Here is a 23,407-nt window from a genome sequence, read left to right on the forward strand (position 1 = left end):
CCTCTCTTCTGCCTGGCAAGCAGGATGCAGAAGTAGGCCAGGTAGGGAGGGTTGGTAAAAGTAGACCTGTCAGTCACACACTCAAGCACAAACTTAAAAGTGGCAGAGGGCGCTGGTGAGAGATGGAAGGGCTGTGCTATCTACATAGAGAAGCAGAACATTGAGGAAATTGGTGGAGGAGGAAAGTATCGATCTCGAGACAATAGTATCAATCTGATCCAAGTACTTGCCTAATATTGACTCCAAACCAATGAGGATTTAGTGTTATCTTTTGCTGACACAAGACACTAAGTTATCAGTTTTTATGCTACAATATATTTTGCTGGATGGTATAGTCCAGTTTTTACAATACAAACTTACCCATAAAGTTTACCACAATACAATACAATTCAATAAAATTATGGGACTATGATTTGATTAGACTACAACACATGTGTTAAACTCATGGCCTGCCACATCATCTTGGTTGCCCGTAAAACAATACGGAGAGAAGCAAAAGGATAAAATAAGCTTGCATTACGTCAAACATTAAAGAAACACATGATAATATTATTTTAAATGCAAATGTAAATGGTTTGCAATTACAGTGTATCCGGAAAGTATTCACAGCGCTTCACTTTTTCCACATTTTGTTACAGCCTCATTCCAAATTGTATTAATTTAATCACATATCTCAAAATACTCCATTATGACAATGTGAAAAAGTTTTTTTTTTTTACTTTTTTTAAATCTATTAAAAACAGAAAACTTAGAAATCACATTTACATAAGTATTTACCAGCTCAGTAGCCTAGATGGTAAGGTGCCCGCTCTGAGACTGGGAGGTCGCTGGTTCGCGCCTCGGCCGAGTCATACCTAAGACTTATAACATTGGTAAAACTGGCGGCGCCCTCTGTTGGCTGCGGCTGCATCGGCTCGCTACAACGGGTCAGGTATATCGACATTTCGTTCTGTGTACATTGTTACAAAGAATGACAATACAAAAAAGAAATTATTATTATTATTACAGCCTTTGCCATGAAGCTCAAAATTGAGCTCAGGTGCATCTTTTTTCCACTGATCATCCTTGAGATTTTTCTACAGCTTAATTGGAGTCCACCTGCAGTAAATTCTGTTGATTGGACATGATTTGGAAAGGCACACACCTGTCTACATAAGGTCCCACAGTTGAGTGTGCATGTCAGAGCACAAACACCAAGCATGGAGTCAAAAGAAGTGTCTGTAGACCTGTGATACAGGATTGTCTTGAGGCACAAATCTGGGGAAGGATACAGAAAACATTCTGCTGCTTTGAAGGTCCCAATGAGCACAGTGGCCTCCATTATTCGTAAATGGAAGACATTTGGAACCACCAGGACTCTTCTTAGAGCTGGCCGGCCTTCTAAACTAAACGATCGGGGAAGAAGGGCCTTAGTTAGGGAGGTGACCAAGAACCCGATGGTCACTCTGTCAGAGCTCCAGCGTTCCTCTGTGGAGAGAGGAGAGCCTTCCAGAAGGACAACCATCTTCAGGCCTGTATGGTAGAGTGGCCAGACGAAAGCCATTCCTTAGTAAAAGGAACATGGAAGCCTGTCTGGAATTTGCCAAAAAGCACCTGAATGACTCTCAGACCATGAGAAACAAAATTATCTGGTCTGATGAGACAAAGATTGAACTCTTTGGTGTGAATGCCAGGCGCCATGTTTGGATGAAACCAGGCACCGCTCATCACCAGGCCAATACCATCCCTACAGTGAAGCATAGTGGTGGCAGCATCATGCAGTGAGGATGTTTTTCAGAAGCAGGAACTGGCAGACTAGTCAGGATAGAAGGAAAAATGAATGCAGCAATATAAAGAGATATCCTGGATGAAAACCTGCTCCAGAGCGCTCTTGACCTCAGGCTGGGGCGAAGGTCAATTTTTCAGCAGGACAACGACCCAAAGCACACAGCCAATATCTCAAAAGATTGGCTTCAGAACCACTCCGTGAATGTCCTGGAGTGGCCCAGCCAGAGTCCAGACTTGAATCCGATCGAACATCTCTGGAGGGATCTGAAAATGGCTGTGCACAAACATCTCCCATCCAACCTGATTGAGCTTGAGACTTATTGCAAAGAAGAATGGGCAAAACTGCCTAAAGATACGTGTGCTAAACTTGTGGGATCATACTCAAAAAGACTTGAGGCTGTATTTGCTGCCAAAGGTGGATCAACAAAGTATTAAGCAAAGGCTGTGAATACTTATGTAAATGTGATTTCTTAGTTTTCTATTTTTAATAAATTCAAAAAAAGTAATAAAAAAAAACTTTTTCACATTGTCATAATGGAGTATTTTGTGTAGAATTTTGAGATAAGATATTAAATTAATACAATTTGGAATGAGGCTGTAACATAACAAAATGTGGAAAAAGTGAAGCGCTGTGAATACTTTCCGGATGCACTGTATATAGCGCTTTTCAACTCACTGAACTCCCAAAGCACTCTACAATGTGCTTCACACTAACCGATTCCACATACTCACACACCCCCACACTGATAGCAGCTACCTGCTTATCGAGGGCATTAGGGATTCAGTGTCTTGCCCAAGTACACTTCAACGTATAACTGGAACCAAACCTGGGACCTTTTGATCCGAAGACGAGCGCTTTATCTCCTTACCTTTTGGCCCCCTGTAGAAGTCACAGACGTGCAATACGAAAAAAAAAAAAAGATTAGAAATGTAAAAATACCTTGATTTCTTTTCAGTTTAAATAAGTTTACCTCATTTATGTAAAATATTTGATATCTAACAGAGAATCCTCAAATTAAGGTAAACATTTTCATCAGAAATTAAAAATAAAATGCAGAAATAGTTTATAATCATTAAATCAGTCATTTAAATGAGTGTGTGTATGCTGTTTGTCTCTTTCCAGTCTGCATGAGTTTCCCCAAGGTAAATAAACTAAAGTGGAAATTAATTGTTGTTTTGCTTCTTTTTTTCTTTCCAATGTACAGTTGATAAACACTACAAGAGATTAAAGCACCAGTGTGTATATTTGACCAGTAAATGGCATTATTTTCTGATGCTTTTGCGCTGTGTTTTGTGGCACTGTTTTTTTGCATGCAAGACACCATTTGAAAGAAATACAAATTTCTCTACCTACGATTTTTTAAAATAAAAATAACATTGGTATGATAGTTCATGTATCCAAAACAATGTTTTTTTTTTTGTTTGTTTTGTTTTTTTACTGAACGAAAGTTCTTGCACCACCAGGAGTCACTGATTATTACAGACCGCCCCTTTAACGATTAGTGAAAAAAAATATATTAAGTGAAAAATAACTCAATAATCATTTTATAATTAAATCTTACATTCCTGAATTAGAATTTATTTAAAATCCTCAGAAAAAAAACTGCCTTCAAGGGAAGACACTTTATTTCATTCATTTACTAGTCAGGCCCCCGTGAGAATGTTTTCTGGACCATGTGGCCCCCATACTAAAATTAGTTCCACACCCCTTCACTACATGATCCTTTGGCGCTAATGTGTTTCCATATTCAACAATGAATTCATCCCTCCACCCTCCAAGCAAACGCTGAAAAGGTGAAGCATGTTTCTGTCAGTTGTCAGCAAAACCAACATCACTGGTGATGGACGTATGTGGCCTAAAATGTCAAGTGGGTTGTCCAGCAACTGCAGAGCCTGTTTGTAAAATTCTTATCTCTCTATTTCATGTGTTTTCATGCTTTTCTGTTGCTGCTTGTAGTTGACAGTTTTTGAAGTATTAGGAGTTTGCTTTTGAAAATATATACCATTATTTTACTATTTTACTAAGACATTGAAAAATAGAGAGCCAAGTGTGGTTTACTTTATTATCACCTGCACGTTTGGACAGCATAGCTATGTGACTTTTTTCACATCCGTGACTGCATTATTGAAGTGAATCTTTCGGCTCGGCTCACTTTTTTTCAGATTGTTTTTGTTGATTTCATCGATAAATTACCAGTTATTATGTAACATTATGCACAAAATGGTTTGAAAATGGGAGAAATAAAGCAAAAAAAGAACACTACACAAACATGAAAAAGAAACAAAAAATGAAATAAAGAAAAAAGAAGGAAAAAACAAAAGAAGAGGAAAAAAGAAAAAAGAACAGGGTAAAGGAAAGAATAAGAAAAAATAGATAGATAGATAGATAGATAGATACTTTATTCATCCCCGAAGGGAAATTCACATTTCCAGCAGCATCCCTGAGCTGAGAACAATACAATAATAAAGCAAAAAGAATACAATATACAAATACCCAGTGTGACGTGCAAATGCCCACTGTAGCATGTTATATAGAATAACTAAATAGTGCTACACAGAATACATATTGTTATAAGATTCGGTAATATGCAATGTAGGTGGTGTGGTTTACTGTGGGCTTTTACTCTGCCGGGTAGAGTTAAAGAGCCTCATGGCATGAGGAAGAAAAGATCTCTTCAGTCTGTCCGTGGAACAAGACAGTGACCGCAGTCTGTCGCTGAAACTGCTCTTTTGTCTGGAGATAATGCTGTGTAGCGGATGCGATGGATTGTCCATGATTGACCGCAGCTTTTCCAGTGCCCGTCTCTCAGCTACTGTTGTTAGGCTGTCCAGCTCTTTGCCCACAACAGAGCTCGCTTTCCTAGCCAGTTTATTGAGACGAGAGGCATCCTTCTTCTTGACCCTGCCTCCCCAACACGCTGTCGCATAGAAGAGGGCGCTTGCCACTACTGTCTCATAGAATATTTTGAGAAGCTTTATGCAGATTTTGAAGGAGGCCAGCCTTCTGAGGAAGTAAAGTCGGCTTTGCCCTTTCCTACATAGAGCTTCTGTGTTGGCAGTCCAGTCCAGTTTATTGTCCAGCTGCACACCCAGGTATTTATAGGTCTGGACAAATTCTACACATTCTCCTTTGATGGTTACAGGAACCGGGTGAGTTCTGGTTCTCCTGAAGTCCACCACCATCTCCCTGGTCTTGGTGGTGTTCAGGTGCAGGTGGTTTGCGTCGCTCCATCGGACAAAGTCCTGAATTGATTTCCTGTACTCCTCCTCCTGCCCATTTCTGATACATCCCACGATCGCAGTGTCGTCTGCAAACTTTTGCACATGGCAGGACTCAGAGTTGTAAGTAAGTATCTTGGAAAAAGTAAAAAATAAGGTACAAATAGAAAATAGCAAACTAGAGAACAAAACAAGAAAAAGCCAAACAACTTAAAAGAATAGAGTATAATAGAATAGAATATACCGTTATTGTCATTGTTACAAAATGGGTTGAACATATTGTTACAATGAAATTGGGCGTGGCACTCCAGTTTCACATTTAACAGTGAGGATGAAATAAAACAAAGAAGATAAAGGAACAAATAAGATATGGTTATAATTTACACAATATAAAGGAACAAAGAAGATAAAGGTTATAATTTACACAATATATACACAAGAAATGTGGGCATGTAGGATGTTACATACAGTTTTGGGATCGTATTAGTGGAGTAAAAAAACTAAGAAACATTAACACAAAATAGGGGGGAAGAAGAACAAATAAAAATAAAGTAAAAGAAAAAAAACAGGGAAAATGACTTATTTTTGGAAGTTATTTGATCGCTCGTGTTTTACATTCGAATAACTTTAATGTAACAGTCTTTTTGTTTTGTTTTTTTGGCCATCATTGCATTTCCACTTAAACTGTGGTTAAATGAACTTCTGTTTTGTGCACCAACTAAATAAATCCACATATTTTCGTAAGTGTAACAAAGTATTGTTTCCAAAATGTAAATGTCAAGTCAAAGTTGTTGTTAAAACAACACAATTGTGGGCCGTGCAACCTTTCCAATAGTGCATTAGGTAATTCATTAATATGTGAATTAATCATTTATAATTGCTGACAATACAGCATAATTTAATTTGATTTTGGGTTGCCGCACTTGGGATTGACGTTGCTCACTGTAATTCGTCGTGGCACTCACAGACTTGTGTGAATGCCCCGACCTGTGGAAGCCTACATGGAATATTGTTTGTAACCCTCTGCAGAAAACAATACATTTAAAATAATATTAGCTTTACAGATACTCTCTTCTGGGTGACACGGTGGCTGACTACCATTCTAGTCTCACAGTTTAAGATACTACTGGCCTCCCTGAGCAATTTGCATGCTCTTCCAGTACCTGCATTGCTTTTCTGTGGGCACTCTTGGTATTGACAGGCATGGCAGATTGTTTGGTGGCCTTAGATTGTCTCTGAGTGAGATGGTTGACTGTCTCTGTGTGCCCTGTGATTGGGTGGGAACTAGTCCAGGGTGTCCCTTGCCCACTGCCTGATGTCAGCCGGGGTGGACACTTCCACGATTCTGGTGCGCATAAATGGTTTGGGACATTATTTAATGGATGATGTCTCTATGAATGCAATAAATTAAATTTGTGTTCGAGAAAAGTGTGTTTCCATTTATTGTTCTTACGTTTGTTGCCTCTTTCTGGCCATGCTTTGGACATTCAGTTGTGATGCAATTTTTATTGGACAGTATATTCTGAGTGGAAACAGAATTGAACACTGATAGAATGAGATGGAGAAAGACGCCAAAGTATAAAACAATAAATGCCTCCTCGCACTCCAGGCAGTGTTGTCAAAGTGAATAGCTTGTGGTTTGTGTAAGGTGAAAAAAAAGTTAATGGTAATAAAACCAGACAAGCTCAAAGAGGTAGGTTGCGTGATCGACACACCTCGAGGATATCTACCGCAGGCGTTGATATGGAACCTCCGTAACAAGGGATACTCAGAAGGTGAGAGGTCCATTCCCTCTGGCCATCAGCTCAAGAAGGTAGATGAAATACAATAATGTTGTTTTTCTTGTTTTATCCTCAGGGCATACGAACTTAAGAGTCATGCCTTCAAAAGTTACTATAGACATGTGCCCGAAATGGAAATGAGTTTAGAAACCTTTGCAAAATATCGCTGAGGCGTGAATGGCGTATACTAAATTCAAGGACTCCATATACCTGAGACTCCTTCTCTGAGTCGTGAGTTATCACTTCGCCAATCATAATCCATCCAGCATTTCTTAGGGAAAACCTCTCTCAGCGCTGAACCCTGGATTTCTTATCAGTCAGTTACATGAATGACATGTTTACAACTCCAATAAAATCAGGATGTTGTCATGACTGAATATTTGTAGATCTTTTAGGTTTTGTTTGCAACATAGCATAGGATAGCAAATGATTTGGCGATGAAGCGAAAACAGAGTTCGCTGAGTTTTGATGTTCTCATTTTTAGATAATTTATAGGGATAGGCTGTAGTATTTAGCGTATTTTAGTGATAAAAAAAAATAGACTTAACTCATTATTTAAAAAAACTATTAATTCAATTAATAAGCAAAAATACATGACCTTTCATAAAAAAAAAAAAAAACACTTTTTTTTTAAATGATTGTAGGTCCGGAATTATGCATTTTTTTTCATTACATAAGCCACACGTAAAGGTAGCTGACATAAATGTTTATTTGTATAGCCCTTAATCACAAAGAGTCTCAAAGGGCAGCACAGATTAAAGACTATTGCAAACTATTATTACAGACTATTAACCTACATGTGGGCAAATGACACACATGTTATCAACATAAAGTATAGGTTATTCATATGCTATCGAGTAGAAGTGTGTTTTAAGCTTAGATTTAAACATTTGCACTGAGGTTACAGATCAAATCTTAGGGGGAAGAGCATTCCACAGCACCGGGGCCTGGATAGAGAACGCTCTCGAACCTGCGCATCTCTTCTTGGCTCTTGGATCACAAGTAGACCAGCGTTTTCAGAGAGAAGGCTCCAGACCGGAACATAGGGGGATGTGTTCCAGGGATAACACATTTATTCACAAACAATGGTAAAAAATAAATGGCATGTTTTGGCATACCTGGATTATTTGAGTGAATGCAGTTTCACACCTGAACTAATTCACTCTGCTACACACACTTAAGTGGGAGCTTCGAAAAAATAGATATTTTTCCCCTAATTGTTGTACAGGTTTAAAATGAATCACACTGTTCAAAGATCCTTTAACCGCCTGGGTCGTCGGGGAACCACTATGGACAGATTCCTAGTGCAAAATACAAATTTTAGCAGTGCATGCAATCAAATTTGATTATACCAGCTCGAACTTCTAGGCTAGGCTATTTATACTGATAGTATATCCTTTACTGCTCTAGCAGCCAGAAAGAGCATTTGGTTTGGATTGATTTAAAAAATCAGAAGTTTTGTTTGAAATGACATAGAGACTTTCTTTTTGACAAAAACGTATGGCAGGCCGGATTAAATCATCTAACGGGCATATGTTTGAAGTGCCTGGTCTGGGGTAAAGAGAAATGTGTTTAGATTAGATGTTGAAATAACCGTTTGCAGTATAAATATTGACATTCACAGAAGCTTGTGTTCTACTTTCACACATTATTCGTATGCGTAGGTAGGGTAACATCTGGACTGGTTGTCAATCAAACAAAGGGCAGGATGAAGTTGAAACAGAAGCTGACGGAGAGTATGCTAATTTTACATAGAAAAGGGCTTCCTTAAGCTAAAATCTCGAACCTGTGTGTAAGGCATTTGTGTTCAGCACTATTGCACTTTGCAGCACTTGATTATACAGCACTTTAGTATATGACGATGATCCACATTATATTTGATTTTGCACCGCTCCCAATTGAACACATGGTACATCCTGTGAAATCTATTTCAAGTATCCAACAAATAAATGACAGTCGTATGAACACGTTTGTGCAACGCTGATCTTTTTTAAGACATTCATTTATAAAAGATTGATTGCTCATATCAACAATATCAGTCAAACATAGTGATAATTGTCAAGTGAAATTAGGTGTACAGAATTTATGAAAAGTGTGCAATAATTATTTTAACAACAAAAAAGAAAAAGCAGATGCACGCATTTAGGCACCCAAACATAAAAATTAAATACATATTTAGTAAATCCTCTTTTTGCAAATATCACAGCCTCTAAACATGTACTTCGGCATCAATGCCTTAGTATAATTTGAATATTGTTAATGATTATTGTCCTGTTGAAATACCCATCCATATGTTTATCACACCCTAGCTTCAACCATAGAATTCATACTTGATTGGGGATTGAACCCAAAACCTTATGTTTGTAAGGACAGCATCCTATTATTTCAATCTCAGTGATGTGGAATGTTGCAAAATCAAAATTTGGTACAAATGGTGGGTAATCCAAAACCCTAAACTCTTTATGGATGAAACTCTAGACCTCTAACCTTAAATCCAGCCAAAACCCTAAACCTAGCTCAAAACAAAACCCTTACACTAACCCTAGCTCCAACTAAAATACTAAGCTTAACTCTTTTTCCAACTCCTTAAGAATCCAATTAGTACTGTCTTGATTGAAGATTAAACCTACAACACTAGGTAGGTGTGGCAAGCATCTTACCAGTTGAACCACCAATAACTTGCTGGATTCACTCTAGAGATTACCGCTTAAATATTGAAATCCTACGTTTGGACAGCTTAAGAACCTCAAGAGTAAAAGCTCTATGCAGAAGATGGATTGCGTTGGTTGGTTACCGTGGCGATGCTGTCTTTTCTTATTCATTTATTTGATTTATTTCCATTCCTACAAAGTAAACTGACTACAGTGACGATTGAGAGAGGCATAGTATGATGAGTGGATCTGTGCAGAGTACATTACAATAGAGAGCAACATACTGTAGATGATTTGGGCCTCAAGGGTAAGGGGTTGGCTTACTGCTAGTATATCAAGAAATATAGAGCCTTCTGCTAAGACAGGCTCCACCTTATTTATGGCCCACCATGATGCATTGTTTGTAGCGACACACCAGATTTTTATGCCACGAATGCTGTGCGTTAAGTCATTCAGCTGGATTGTTAATTTGTGAATAATACACTGGGGGTTAAAGCCCTTCTCTGACTGCTTTTTCAAATAGTACTTTTTTTTAAATTGTGGTGTAATATGGAAATGTATCAATGCATATATAGTCATGTTTGTTAGAGTTTTTAGGAATGACCTTTTTATTATTTCAGTCATTTATATCTCCTTCACTTATTTAGTCATAATTAAGGCACATCATTCATATATTTGAGTGAAGTCATGATCATTTGTGTCTTTATGTTTTCAGTTGACTTCTCAAAATATCTATTCATTTAGTTGTTTTACATCTTTACACAGTTCCAAATGATTGTTGCTGTTATCAAAAGGCCTTGAGTCGTATCAACGCCTTCCTGGACAATATTACGGTTTTGTCACTGCGACCCTATCTTAGTGTGTGTTTTGAATACGTAATTTGAGGAACTATATTGCCTTGTTCTCCACTTTCATGCATAACATAAATTCTGTTTAATGTTTTTTTTTTCATTCGGGATAAAAACCTCAAAAGAAGTGGGCAGAGTGATCCCTTGTTTTTTGTGGGGGTCGCATTCCAAAAATGACCCGTGGTAGTCGAAATCCATGAAGTAAAGAGCTTTATTTCTTTATTTTTTTTCTTTATTTATGTCTTTAATACTACAAAGTTTTCTTCTGTAATGCCAAATTATAATAGTACATTTAAAAAATATATACATATTGTTGTCGTTATTATGTGCACACATAGAGATGTTAACATGAATAGGCCATTCGGAACAACAGTTAAAAGTACTGTTCTTTATGACCTTTTTTTTTTTTTTTTTTTTTTTTACAAAATAACGTCTGTACTGTCAAATTCCATCCATCCATATTTTCTCACTAGAGGTGCTGGAGCCCATCCCGGCTTTTTTTAGACAGTAAGCAAGGGACAACCAGAGCTGGTTGCCAGCCAGTCACAGGGCACACGGAGACATATAACCATTCCCACGACCATTCGCACTTAGGTAAACTGGACAGACGATTAACCTGCCGTGCATGTTTTATGGGAATGTGCAGGAGGATGCGGTAACTGGAATTGAACCCTAAACCTCTGCACCATGGGGCTACGCGCTAACCACCCATCCACCTTGTGGCCTACTGTCAAATTATAACTATAAAAACCAAAATGCTTCTGTATTGCACCACTGATTTTGGAAAGGGGTTTAAAGGTATTCAGTAAAACAATTTTTGCTTCAGAGGATATTTTGTCACCATCATGTGGACATTATACAGAAAACCAAAAGTGGCATGAAACTGCTATTACCTTTCTTTACCATGCGTAGATGTCCAAGTTTGTGTGCAATAGACAGCATCTTCCGCTGCTTTTTAGTGCTTTTATGCAACCATAGTATTTTTTTACAAGATGGCTTTTAACAAAACTCGAAACTGAAAAATAATTGCATGTACATAATGTAGGTTCATCAAGCTCTTGTACCTATCCGTTCAAGTTGGACCGCAATGTCACTGACAGACAGGCAGACCAAAAGCAGAAAAGGAGCGGGGTGACTGTTTATCCGATCAGAATGCAGAACACAAACCACAATGGATATCCGCAAAATTGTCAAGATCTGTCAAGTCACATTTATCTTACAAACAACATGTCTCTAAGGAGCGCATGGGCCACAATTACATCATCATCTGATCTAAAACCATCATGCATGTAAACTGTGAAATGTACACCTAGATACTGTGAGGGTTTATTGTATTTAAAACCAGAGGCCATTGTTTGATGTGATGTGCCTCATTTATCTTTTGTGCTTCTCTTTGGATTATTTGAGGGCCAGATAAAATCCGTTGGCGGAACTGGTCTGGCGCCCCTGATCCAGAAATTATTGAAAACAATTTCAAGAAGAATAGAAATCATAATGATGTTTTGTTTTTTTGTTTTTTTTTTCATTTTTCTCTGCTTGTCTCGTGCATGCTGAGGCTTATACAACAAGTTTGTAGCTGGTCAGTCAAACTGAAAGTCTGCTGCAGGACTTTTAAAGTCATTCGAACGAAAAATGACCCTTGCCTGTACTAGGAAAGACGGTGATCATTTTGTGCTTTCCACAGCTACCATCGAAATCGAGTACATGTGTGCTTAGCCATGCTCAAGAAGACCATCTGTTTATTAACTAGTAGTGAGTGTCACACTGGGAAATAGGGAACACATTTTCTCGAATGTCAATATGTGAGGCAGCGTGCTGCAAGTGTGTGCTTGAGGCACACACTGGCACACTCAGATTACATGGTTGCCCTTTTTAGCCCACCCATTGGTTTAACCAAACCAAACATATTTGCGTTGTAATTAGTAAAAAAAATCCCACTCAAAGCGCTGCTGAACAGAAATGATAGTTCAGTATACAGTATGTGCAGTGAGTTTATAAATTGTAATATTTTTGACATTATCAGACAATAATTTTGCTATTCTTTAAATTCCACACCCTTTAAGGTGAATCTGCTTATACATTTCTATCTATCTATCTATCTATCTATCTATCTATCTATCTATCTATCTATCTATCTATCTATCTATCTATCTATCTATCTATCTATCTATCTATCTATCTATCTATCTATCTATCTATCTATCTATCTATCTATCTATCTATCTATCTATCTATCTATCTATCTATCTACCTACCCTGGTCAAATCCTTTGAGAGGGGTGACCGACAGCAAGACAAACGCATCCAGACAGACACATCCACAACAAACAAAGGATATAAAAAAGGAAAATGTAGTAAAAAACACATATAATTTTTTGGGGACCATGGCCAACCCAAATGCCCAAAAACCCAAACAAGTTAAGGACCTTGGTACCCAAGTTGGTCGTGCTTTCGTCCCTCCAGATAAAACAGGACTTGAGAAAGCACCCATGTCACTTGGGTCAGGGTGACACAACACACTCTTCTGTTCAACAGCCCGACAGCTTGCACTGTTTTACCCCTGCAGCATCATACAGGCACCCTGCCCATCCCTTAGAACACGTCCAAACATCCCACTATCCTTTAACAACACCTATCCACTCATTCCTACTACCAATCAATCATAGCCATGCCACATTTCTTCAAGCAGTCAGCAGTACAACCATCCAACCCAGGCGCCTTTCCCCCTTTCCATTTATTTCACTGCCACTTGCACCTCCCACGTTTCCACAGGCTTCACATTTAAATCACCCAACACGGGCATTCTCCCCATACCAATACCCATACCTCAATTATCACTTCTCTCCCGTCCTCCACATTCAGCAACTCCTCAAAATACTCTGCCCAACTTGTCCTGACTGCACTCCCGCTAACAAGTAATCTTCTGTCCTTATCTTTCACCTTCTCTTCCTTTCCACAATTGCTCTTTCTTACTATGTTCACTTCTTTCCAGAACACTTTTCTTCTTTCCTCAAAGTTCACTCCTATCTTTTGTCACCATTCATAATTTGCTTTACTTTCCGCTGCTTCCACTACCGCTTTTACCAATATTTTTTTAACTCATACCTTTCATACGCATCACCAATCTTATCTTGCAGCCACTCCTCAAAGGCACATCTCTTCTCCCCATACTACAGATCGCCTCGACTCTCACTTCTCTTGCATCCTACCCCATTCCATTATTCACTTCCTTTCCTATTACCTCGACCAACTTTTCTCATTCCACAGACTTCTTTCGCTCTCCTCAACACTGTCTCTTTAAACCAATTTAATTCCATTTCCACGCTCTCCACTTCTCTTCTATTAATCCGTTTGTACTCTTCCCCTATCCTCTCTTTAAACTCTTTCCTTTTCTGCCTTATTCAACTCTGACACTCTCCTGGGACTCCATATCTACCAACCACATTTTCAACCGTTCCATCACCCACTCTAGCATTCAGGTCACCTAGTATTACCACTTTCTACCCTTCTTTCGCACTTGCCACACATTCGGACAAATCCTTCCAGAACTTCTCTATCTCCTCAGCACTTATTTCTGAACCAGGTCCATATGCAATTATAAACATCCATACTTCTACACCCCACTTTAACCTCAGCCACATCAATCTGGAAGATATCTCTTTCCACTCCACCAGTTTTTCCTTTGCTTTCTCACTCACAAGCACAGCCACTCCATCTATAGCATGTCCACCCGTAACTCCAGACTTTCTACCATAGATACCTCCAAGCTGTAATTCACCCTTTTTTTATCTTTGTTTCACTCAAGGCTAACACATCAACCCTCCTTTTAGTCATCATCCTTCCGATCTTCTCTTTATTCCACTAAGTTGCTTTACTTCCACATTCTCTCACACTTAGTGACCCTATAACTAGGGTTTGCGAGACCTTTCGGTCTCCCGCCCCCATTTCTTTGCCTTGTCTCGGATATCACCGAAATCCGAAACAACTGCGTCTGTCTAATATTAATATAAAAAAACAAACAAACTGGCAAACAGTATGGAATCACCAGTAGGGGGCAAGCCCTCACTAAGACATTCTATACTATATGAAAAAACTCAAATCACAAACATGAAACAATCACAAGGTCATTCTAAAGTGCAACATACTGGCATTCAGAAACACTAAAATAAATTAAGAAAATACATTGCATTGGTCAGTAATGTTACTTGTATAGAGCAAGAGCAGAGAAATAAATAACTCAATAAATCACTCAAATTTGAGGAAAAAATATGGAATTAGTGCATTTTGAGGAACAAATAAGAACACGGTCCAGTTATCACACCTTGGAGGACTCCTGGACTAAGTGGGTTGGCAAGAATCCTGGCTCCAACAAGAAATATGTCTCTTGAGAAAAAGACAGGATCGTCAAACTTCTTGAACAAGGTGACTCTAAAATGTGGGCTGTTCACAATGAGCTGTATTAAAGATTTGGAAGTACAAACAGCATGGGAAGGTTGTTAAAGTCAAGCGTACTGGTAGGCCAAGGAAGACGTATAGGCGTTAAGACAAACAACTAAAGGCCATATGTCTTGAAAACAGAAAATACACAACATGACAAATGAAGAGGAAATGGGAGGAAGTTGGAGTCAATGTAAGGGACCGAACTATGCAAAATTGCTTAAAGGACGTGCAAAGATGATCTGGCAACTGCAATCAAAGAGAGATTGCACCAGATTGATGAAGAATACTGTTTGTCACTCAATAAGTTCTTGTCCAAGACTGATGATTCCATACTTTTAGCTTGGGGTTGATTACTATAAATGGGTATTGCCAGACAAATCATTGTCACGAGCGGAATAAGCATTGGACCAAATGTGTAACGTTTCAGACAATGCTTTGTTAAGAGATCGGGGAAGTCAGGGCGAAAGGAAAAGACAGCGATCTGGTGCTCGCTGGGCAGGAGGTGCAGGAAGCCCTCGTGGCCGGTGACAGGTGGCAGGTTGGGTAGCCGGGACAGGAGGACGAAGCAAGGTCGTGGATCGGAAGCAAGTCGGGTAGCCGAGACAGGAGAACGAAGCGTGGTTGGGGATCGGCAGCAAGTCTGATAGCTGGGACAGGGGTAGGAAGCCTGGTCGGGGATCAAAAGCAAGTCTGGTGGCTGGGACAGGGGAAGGAAGCCTAGTCGGGGTAACGGGAGGTCAGGGACAGGGGATTGATACAAGAAACAGAGGACAGAATCAGGCAGAATGCAGTAACAGGTCGGAATCAAAACAAGAGCCAGAGTCAAAAAGTGCTTGCCTTGCATGTGTGGAGGTTCGCTGATGGACTGACAAAAAGCAGACAAGAAAGAAGTGTTTAAATAGGGAGAGAGATAATTAGGGAACGAGTAGCAGCTGGGGCTGAAAGAGTGAGCGCAGATGAGGGCAATTAGCGGGCAAGTGACACAATCGTGACAAACATGCTGAATACAAAAATCTAATTGGAAATGAACGCCGTGAAAAGGTGAGGCAACTGGAAGCTGTTTTAACGGCATAGCTGGGTTTTTTTCTTTTCAAAAGACCCTTCGAGACAAATTAAAACACTACAAAGGCGTGCTAAGAGGTTGCAACGCTGGCCACCAAGCTCTGCAAACCTTTCACTGAGGGTGAAGTTATGTAAGACCGTTCAAAAAATGCCCTAGGTGAATAGTCGGCCCGAACACATTTCCACAAGGTTTGGACACCCCTTTGGTAAAGTTTTGTGAATTCGTATTGATCCAGTGAGTAATTGCCAACACGAAAATCTGTTGATGTGTGCTTGTGTGCCTTTAGATAGAAAGAGCTTGAGAATCCTTCCCCAGGCAAGTGTATACAAACTGTATCAAAATGGGATTCTTTATTCCTCTGACACTGATATTCAATCAATTCAGGGAGTGTTAAACAATTTGCAAGGCTGGTCTCACAAATGGGTATTTCACGTGCAAACTGCAAAACACGGCTTTTTGCTTTGCTTAAGGGTCAGAAGCTCAACCGGCAAGCCTGCATTGCAAAGAAATGTTGCTTCATTTTGTGCAAAAGATGAGTTACAAATAATAACGGGGCAAATATTTGTACCTTAAATCATGGCATCTTGCTTGTTTACAGAGCTCTCACAAAGTTGTCAGGGGAAAGTCTAACATAATTGATCAATTCTAAATAATAGACTCACTCAGAAATGTTTTTTTTTCAATGTCTTTGTAATGGTTACAAAGTTGCTTGTTCCCCTTTTATGAAAGTTTGAATTTTTGTGTCTGGCAATTTTTGTTTCTGTCTGGATGTGCTTGTTGTTTTTACTTCCTTGATTCTAATATGTAAATAACATAATAACATGATTATACATAGTTTGAGATGTTTTCACATTTGAGGGGCAACATGTCAGCTGAGTGATTAGCGCACCCGCGGCACAGATCTGTGTTCAGGGGTTCAACTCCAGCTTACAGGCTTCTTGTGCGGAGTTTGTATGTTCTCCCCGTGCTTGCGCTGGTTTCCTCCGGGTAATCTGTTTTCCTCACACATTCTAAAACAGGCATGGTAGGTTAATTGGCTGGTCCAAATTGGCCCTAGGTGTGACTGAGCAAGTGTGCCGTATGTCTCTGTGTGCCCTGCGACTGGCTGCCCACTGCCCAAAAATAGCTGGGATGGGCTCCAGCACCCCAGCCAACTTACCGAAGATAAGCGGCGAAGATAACGGATGGATGGATGGAAGGAAAGAAAATGTATCAAACTGATAGGCTTTTAGGCTATTCTAGGGGTCAACAACCATTTTGAAGCAGGTGGTTCTAAGACCATGTTGAACTGCACATCAAACCTGCTGTTACAGCAAGTGTCCTGCAGATAGCACTAACACGCCCAAAATAACCAAGGAACGATTAACATTGTCATTGTTTTGTTTTTGATAGAAAATGCATAGATTGTAAACTACATAAAAATCGTATGGCAGATCGATCCTGCTATACTATGTAGAAATAGATAAATACATTAATTACTACTTATGATATATGCTATGTAAATACATTTTCAAATAAAAAAATCACATAATATCTTATACAGGGCAGCACGGCGGCGCAGTGGTTAGCGCGTGTGCGGCACAGTTCTAAGGTCTTGGGAACCTCCTGCGTGGGTTCAAATCCAGCAACCGTACCTCCTGTGCGGAGTTTGTATGTTCTTCCCGTGCTTGCGTGGGTTTCCTCCGGGCACTCCGGTTTCCTCCCACATTCCAAAGACATGCATTCCAGGTGAATTGACCAGTCCAAATTGTCCCTTGGTGTGACTGAGCGAGTAAGTTGTCTGTCCCTGTGTGCCCTGCAATTGGCTGGCAACCAGTTCAGGGTGTCCCCTGCCCACTTCCCGGATATGGCTGGGATGGGCTCCAGCCCCCCCCGCGACCCTAATAAGGATAAGCGGTACAGCTAATGAGATGAGATGAGATCTAAACATACGACACAAACGCAATTCATGTATTTACATATTCATGGAGGTCTACTAATCAGCTTGTGGTCAATCAACCAATGGGTGAAAAGTGCAGCCAGTTGGACCTGCCCTCTCATTTTGTTTGAACAAAATATACAACAAAATAAATACAGAAATAAATGAATAACCAAAAACATAAAAATACTCACCAACTCTGCCACTTTACTCATTAAACTACCGCTTTCCTGCCCTAAAAATGCCTACCGATTAAATAAAAAAACTTTGTCAAATCCAACCAAAACAAAAAAAAATCTTGAGGAGTGTTTAAGTCTGCTTACATCTGCTTTTGAAGCGAAACAAAGTCTTCTGAATGAATCGCTCCAACGATCACATTGGGTTTGTGTTGTAGTAAAAGTTTGCCACTTTGGTTTTTGTAATATTTTAAAGTTATATTGTGTTCCGTGCATAGAAAAATAATGTGTGCAATAAAATTGCACATGAACACTTTTTAATGTCAAAAAGTTAGTAGGTTTGTCTAAATAATGATAAATGGTATTTATGTCATTTATTTAGGTATTTAGGTATTACAGGATTACTTTATGTGTTCTTTTATCTATATGGACTATATTAGGGTCAGTTCTCTTAGGGTATATATTTCTTTATTTGTACATTTGTTTATGCATATAGCAGAATTGATCCTCCATCGGTTCGTATTATTTAGTCACACTGTGGTTTGTTTAGGGTTCCCATGCTCAATATGTACCAGGCAGAGCTGGAAAGTGTAGCCAAAAATTTTACTTAAGTTAAAGAACTGTTACTTCAGAATAACATCACTCAAGTAGAAGTAAATTTAGTCATCCAAATATTTACTTAAGTTTTTGGTTAGAAAATTACTCAAGTACTGAGTGACTGTAGCAACGTCGTACTTGTTGATTTTTTTTTAAACAGCAACAATCATATCATCAAATTATTTAAGTCCATCCAATCAACAGTAAATACATTTAATTTAAAAGTAGATTAAAATAATCAATGTAGAATCAAGTGCTTTAATCAACAATAAAATAGAAATTGTATAAATGAAATACATAAATTAAGCACATGTAGCACCAAGTAGCACATTGAAAGCCCCAATACTCTCTACAAGGAGAACAACAAGCTAGCCCATGAACTTGAACAAAGGAGACATGGCATATTGCAGCTGGTGTTTCGCACCTTTTTTAGGGGAAACATACTTTTGATGTGAGGCCAAGGGTGCTCCTCCACTTCAGTGTTTTCATAGTCAGTATTGCTAAGCGACATTTTCGATCTGTTTCTTTGGTAAACAAAATTTCCCCTGCTGAAAATGAATATAATCTTGTGAGGTGGCTGCTATGTTTCATTGGTTAAACATGGTAGAGCCTGGCGGAGTTCTGCGTCCAAATAAATGTGCCTTAGCGGAGACAGATGCGTACTCACGTGCAGGGGTTTATTTAAGGAACGAGGAAACAACATTAATGTTGCCAGTAGTGTAGTAAAAGTATCGTTTTTTTCTTCACAACTTTACTCAAGTAAAAGTAACGGAGTAAATGTACTCAGATACTACCCTCCTCTGGTACCAGGTTTCCTTTTCAGTCTGTTTTTTGTTTTGCTTTCACTTTGAGATAGCATTTCAAGGTTTTGCTGTTGAACAGCTATCCAGGCAGTAAGCTTTGGCATAAAAAGGAAGGGTGGACTCTTTCCCAGTGAGTGTAGTTGTCATCCATCAGCTCCTTTACCTAGCCGAGAGGCTCTCTGCTCTCTGGCTGGCTGCTCTTCACTTCACATTCAAAGCATTTGTCCTCCAAAACAATAACAAACATTCCCATATCGAGACAGAGGAACAAGACTGCCCTCAGGTGCAAACACGCTTAATTTTTAATTGGGGCAAATTTATTACACATCAATATAAAACACAAACTTGTAGATTCAGTTTGAATCATTTTTTTCAGTTTTAAGAATTTTTTAACAACACCATTTTTACAAAAGATTACCAAAGAAAATAATTATTATTTCCCCCGGGAACAATATTTTAAATAGATACATAGGTAGTCACTAAAATTTAGATCAAATGACTTGCACTAGAAAATAAGGCTGCAACAAGGAATCGATAAAATCAACCAAAATTGATTATCAAAAAAAGCAATGGCAACAAACTTCATCGATTTGTACCAGGATGTTAATGTGATGGAAGTAAGAGTGCATTGAAATATGTTGTGACGTTGAGGGGACATGCTTGTAGTGCCACTTCAATACAGCCCCACTGTACTCAAAACCACATTTTGTTGTGTGACATCCTTTTGATCCGGTTACATACTTGTAGTAACACATTGGTCCAGCAGAATGCGCCTCAAACCGTTTATCAGGGATTCACAACTTTTTAGTCTATTTCGTTCAGAGGGCACCCGGTTTGATATGCATTCCCTAATGAACTTACTATGTTCTCACCATGTTAATTGTTGGAAGTAGGGTTAAATAAACTCAGTCAAGCAAAAAAAAAAAAAAAAAATTACTAGAAAATCACAACGAGTGAGCTATTTTCAGAAGAGGTCAATGGGCGCATCGGCTCTCCCTAGAACGCTACTGTGCAATGTAAAACAAAAGAAAATATGTTCACAGGGGCTATACAACAAAGAACATTTGTTAACCCCTTAATGTTACTGGAAAATGCGCCTATAATCCTAATCCAAGATGTACCCAAAGTAAGCTGAATGCTGTTATTGAACTGTGTGGAGAATGGGGACAATTTTGTCTCTTTTAAGTGGTGACACGCTGAAGTAAGAAATAAATAGGTAAATAGTCAATGCACGTGCTACTAACATTGAGTAATCTTAGATGGAACACACAGAAATCGAAGGTTTTTATTCTCAACTGATTTTTTTTCTTTTTTTTTTTTGGGCAATTAAATGCCTGCAGATGAGTGTAGCACGGGTATCTTAGTTAAAATACAGCAGGGACAATGGCATTAAGCTTCACCTGGTCCCAGGTCAAATTTAATAACAATCTGAACATTTAAACATTGTATTCTACGTATTTTTCTAAAGTGGCCATTTGTAGACGACCAGTTTACAGCCCTAAAAACTTTGCAACCATGTATTTTACTTTGGCAAATTTTTAAACGTTGTGAAAGAGTTGCAAAGGTTTGACTTCCTTTTCCGGAAGTCAAGGAATGATTGTGCACACTCGTACGTGATAATCTTGCATTAAAATGAAAACATTTATTATTATTCTTTTTAGTCTATTTTTTGACACCATTGTAACGCAGGTTTTTTTAAATCAGAATAGGCAGTAAATACTGAAATGCGCCGACTGGACAAAAAGTGACAATTCTACTTCTGCAGTTATGGATGGTTGAGTAAAGGAGAATGAGAAATCTTGCATAGAACACAGTATTTCAACAACAAAAACTTCATGACTCAGCGGGATCCAATGATGTCCCATTGGCAAAGGATGGTGATACTGACAATTAAAGAAGTAAATATTTCATACAAGATAACAAAGAACAGGGGCGGCAGTGGCTCAGGAGGTAAAGCGCTTGTCTTGGGATCAAGAGATCGCAGTTCGAATCCCGGCTCCTCCGTGTTAAATGTCAAACTGTCCTTGGGTAAGACACTGAACCCCTAATACCCCCAATAAGCAGGTTAGCGCCTTACATGGCTGCACGGCCGCTATTAGAAAATGTGAAGCACACTGTAAAGCGCTATATAAATGCAAATCATTTCATTTCATTTCAAGCTAAAATGAGATTTTTATCGAATTAATTGTGTAAGTAAGCCAACGCCTTTCCAAGCCATTCTTAGCGAGACCAGTCGACATGAATCTCTGTCCTCCAAAACAGTCAACGGCATTGAAAGAATGAATCATGAGGATGCAGCAATAGCGTTTTTAGGTTCAGAGCTTAGGGATGGCTGAGCACCCATAGCAGTGGTAGGCAAACTACAGCCTGTGGGCCAAACAAAATGGTCAAGATACAGCATACGGGATACAGATACATATTATAATAAATATAGTACTATTAAATTAAAAAAAATTAAAAATGTGCCAAATTTTCTTCCCATGGTCTTTTTCTGTTTCTGAAAAAAAATACTACAATACTAAATATCAATTTAGGTGCTTGAAAATATAGGCTTAACATGAGATGTTAAAATAACTATAGAAATACAACAAGAACACAACTACACTAATATATTAAAAAAATACAACGATACTAGTATGGAAATATGTCAAAATACTCCTACGGGAATACAATTAAAATATCACTACAACAACATTGAAAACACAAAAATACTGCTATACAAATATTCCAACAGAAATACCTCAAAATATTATGACACAGTTACTAAAAAAATACAACTGCAGTAGTATTACAAGAAATACTACAGCTACACTAGAAAGACCGTACTATGGAAATACTACAAAAATACAACAGAAATACAAATAAAGTCCATCCATTCATTATCTGTACCGCTTATCCTCAGTAGGGTCACGAGAGTGCTGGAGCCATCCCAGCTATCCTCGGGTAGTGGGCAGGGGACACCCTGAACTGGTTGCCAGCCAGTCGCAGGGCACGCGGAGACAGACAACTCACTTGCTCTTTCACACTTAGGGACAATTTGGACCGGTCAATTAACCTGACACGCATGTCTTTGGAGTATGGGAGGAAAGCAGGGTGCCTGGAGGAAACACACACAAGCACGGGGAGAACATGCAAACTCCCATAGGAAGGTTCGATCTCTTGACCTCAGAACTGTGCCAAACACACGCTAACCACTGCACTGCTACAAATAAAATAATACTACAAAAATATTACATATATACTACAAAGATTTTTCTACGGATGTACCACAAAAACACAACTGCAAGAATACTAAAAAAATAAAACAAAACTACAGTAATACATTTTTTGGCCTGGAGAGAGAAAGGCACCACCAGGTTTTGGTTGCCCAAAATGATCTTATAATTGAACATTTTGTTTAACATGTTGATTTTTGTTCTATTGTTTGCTTTAAAAGATGTAATTAAAGATATGTGCAAACAAAAGAAAAGAAGAAAACAAAATACATGTTTTGAGGATAGCCATGGCAGCAAGATTAGCGTCAGTTCCCTCCGGGTAAAGATTTTAGTTCAAATAAATGGTATATTTTTGACCACCAAGTTCTGTATTCAAAAAAATAAATGCATGTTTACATGATGATATATGTTTGCTCTTTGTCATTAGTCCTATCGTTTGAGCCCAAAACCGTATATTTGAATATAGGAAGACACAATATGAAATTCCAGTGAAATACACACAAAAGAGAATACTCATAAAACTCTAAATTTAAATCTCTTGTGTCAAACTCACTACACACTGCCACCGTCGGTAGACATCAAGTGGGAGAGCAACTAAAATGATACGATACTTTGCTATAAATAACCCAAATATTTGTTTTTGTGTTTTGTGTTTCTCTTCAGTATAAAAAAGCAAAACATGTACATAAAGCGCTGTAAAGTATGAAAAACTACTTAAAAGAAGTTCAAAATGAAGAACATACTGAAAGGTACTGAACAAATATTAAAATGAACAAAAGTGAAAAATGCACTGAGAACAACTAAAAACCTTCTAAAGGCATCAAATGTATTAAAAAGTGCACATGCTTTTTATTTTTTTTTATTTTTGTAATTATGCGGCTCTCTCTATATCCTTTGGTGCGCTTGATCAGGCCCGCGGGCCAAATATTG

At 38.7% G+C, this 23,407-nt stretch overlaps 1 protein-coding gene across 1 annotated transcript in view; it reads left to right on the plus strand.

Moving 5' to 3' along the window:
• The window catches only part of LOC148351372 (ALK tyrosine kinase receptor-like), a 569,914-nt gene that overhangs the window by 255,966 nt on the left and 290,541 nt on the right, over positions 1 to 23,407 (plus strand).

This window comes from Urocampus carinirostris, chromosome 15, assembly GCF_059441175.1.
Source record: "Urocampus carinirostris isolate Australia breed hairy pipefish chromosome 15, RoL_Ucar_1.0, whole genome shotgun sequence".
NCBI lineage: Eukaryota > Metazoa > Chordata > Actinopteri > Syngnathiformes > Syngnathidae > Urocampus > Urocampus carinirostris.